Below are 2,681 nucleotides of genomic sequence, written 5' to 3' on the forward strand. Positions count from 1 at the left end.
GCCCCCCGTGTTTTCCACCTTGTTTCCACTCACGCACATATTTTGCGTGCTGTGAGCACACGCTCACCGCTTCTTGTACTCAACCACTCATTGTTTTGGTCACTTTTCTCCTCTGAAAATGGGGCAGGGACTGTCAGTTTCTTCCTGCCGCATCTCTGGCACTGGCACAATACCTGACCCGCAGTGAGCACTCAATAAACGTCTAGCGAGCAGCAAAGAGAATCAGGATTGATGGCTGCAAGACTACCAGTGCGTCATTTACCGGTAATTAATGAGTGACTGTCAGGTAGGGTCTGGCATGGCAGAGAAAGCTCCTGTTGAAGAAGAGGGTCTCCAAGCATGCCCCACTGTGAAAAAGACCACAGGGCGGACAGTCGACACCCGCCACCTCGGAAGACAGACGAAGCGGTCCCCACCCTCCACCTCCAGGGGGCTCTGGCCTCGTGCTGCTGCAGGCGGCCGAGACACCAGCCGCGGGGGGAAATGCAGGCGCTCCCTGCACCCATCAGACCTGCCGACGGAGAGCCGGGCTTGGCAAGGTCCCCCGGCGATTTCTTTGCAAGTGGAGTCAGAAACGCTGAGCCACCGCTGTCCGCTCGCCTGAGCCTCACGAGGGGCAGAGTCCCTGCCCCGCTTGAGCTCAGGGACGCACGCCTTCTGGGGTCCGCCCCCGGGCGGCTTCTGCACTCCGCGTGGCCCACAGCCTGCGTCCCGCTTGCCCCGGTTCGCGGCACCTGGGAGGGAGGGGTCTGCTGCCCACCCCACCCCACCCGGGGACCCACTGGAGCTCCCCACCCTGGACATGGGCGTCCCCCCTCCAGGACCCTCCGCATTCTGGGCCCTGACCACTGTCCACCCTGAGGAGGGCAGCAGAGCCCTCCGCACCCCAGCTCTCCCGGAGAGGCAGCAGGGTGACCCCATGGTCTGCAGCCTGGGTCCTCCCCCACCTCTTTCCACCCTCTTAGCTGAGGAATGGCCAACCCGGGGTCACTCCCCAACTAAAGCACCATCTGGGTGGGCCTCAGGTCGGGGACCTCTGCAGACCCTCCTTGCCAAGCAGGTGAAGGGGGTGGGAGAGCCCAGTGTGCAGTTCCAGAGTCTTCTGAAGCCACCCCCTTGATGCTGGAAAAGGCGGGACCCCAGCCTGCTAGGTCCCCAGCCTACCTGACAGACTCACCTACCTCCGAAGCAGCTGAGCACCCTACAGGGAAACGGGGCCCAGCTGAGAAGCACACATGCTACTTTCTGAAAAACAGCCTGTGCCAGACGAAACGTAATTAATGGATCAGACAGAACAAGAATATAAAATAATTTTTTTTAATGTCCCCAGATTAGTAACTGAGGATAGGAAAAGCACACAGCGCTTTTCTGAAACTGAATGAGATAGTGCATCCAAAAAGTAGCTCCCACAGTGAGACATCGACGTGTGGCTAGCCGCGGAGACCCCGCAGAACTCGGGGTCGGGCAGTGCAGGGGTGGTTTAGAGGAAGGGGAGGCCCGGGCAAAGCAGGACCAGCCGTCTGGGAGCACCGGGGAGGCTCAGTAACAGGTCTGGAACACCTGCTTGTCAACTACGGGAGTCCCGGGCCGAGCCCAGGACTGGCCTGCTGGTCAGCCTGCAAACCTTCCAGGCTGACCCTGAAAATCTCCAGCTTCATCCCGGGGCCTGCCTGCTGGTCGACCTCGACAGCTAAGCTAAGCCCCAGGGTGAGACTACCGGTCAAAATCTGAAACCTGCAGACAAACCCAGAACCAGCCTGCTGGTCAACCCCTGCAAGCTTCAGGCGACCCCAGGGCCAACCTGCTGGTGGGCCCTGAGACCCTCAGGCTGAGCCCAGACTGGCCAGCTGGGTGACCTCAAAAGCCTCAGTCTGAGTCCAGGGCTGGCCTGCTGGTAGACCCCGAGAGCTCAGGCTGGAATGGCCTGCTGGTCAATGCCTGCATCCTGCAGGTAAATCCAAACCAAGCTACTGGTCAACCTCGAGAGCCTCAGCCTGAGCCAGGGGTCAGACTACTGGTCGGCCCTGGCAGCCTCCTGGCTGAACCCCGGGCTGACTGGTTTCTCCACCTCCTTTTCCTGTAGACTGAGCCCATGGCTGGGCTGCTGTTTCAAACCTGCAGCCTCCAGGCTCGTTCTGGGACATTCTGTTGCGGGCCTTGGCAGCCGCCCGGCGGAGCCCAGTTCTGCCTTCTATTTGAAGTCGGGGCCACCACCCCGAGCCCCAGTGCATCTAGTTTGTCGAACTGGGGTTCCCCCTGATTAACTCATGGCCATACTCACTCCTGTTTTATTTTTGAGCTTCTAGCTGCATTGGGTTTTGGAATCTCCAAGGCTGCTGAATACAGGGACCCTCCAGGAGGAGACTGGGTCGGAATTGGCGTGGCTTCTCCACGTGCGCCTCCTGCCTGAGCAGTGTCAAGGTGGAAAAGCAAAATGCTCTGTTTCTGGCAGCAGGGTTGTGCAGACGTTGCTTCAAACCTCTCCACTGAAAAACCATCAGAAATGTTGCCTGGGTCTCCCTGGGGCTCAGGGGTTACATCTCAGCACTGTCAAGCCATCGCCAGCCACTGCAGCCTGAGCCTGACCCCCGGCCAGGGAGGGACCCCAGGGCGCGGCAGCCCTCTCCTGTCTCCCCGCTGCTGCCTCACCAGTGGACTTCATTCAGTCTGCCTGCTCTGCT

The sequence above is a fragment of the Condylura cristata genome, unplaced genomic scaffold (genome assembly GCF_000260355.1).
Source record: "Condylura cristata isolate star-nosed mole 26May11 unplaced genomic scaffold, ConCri1.0 scaffold00008, whole genome shotgun sequence".
In the NCBI taxonomy this organism is placed as follows: Eukaryota; Metazoa; Chordata; class Mammalia; order Eulipotyphla; family Talpidae; genus Condylura; species Condylura cristata.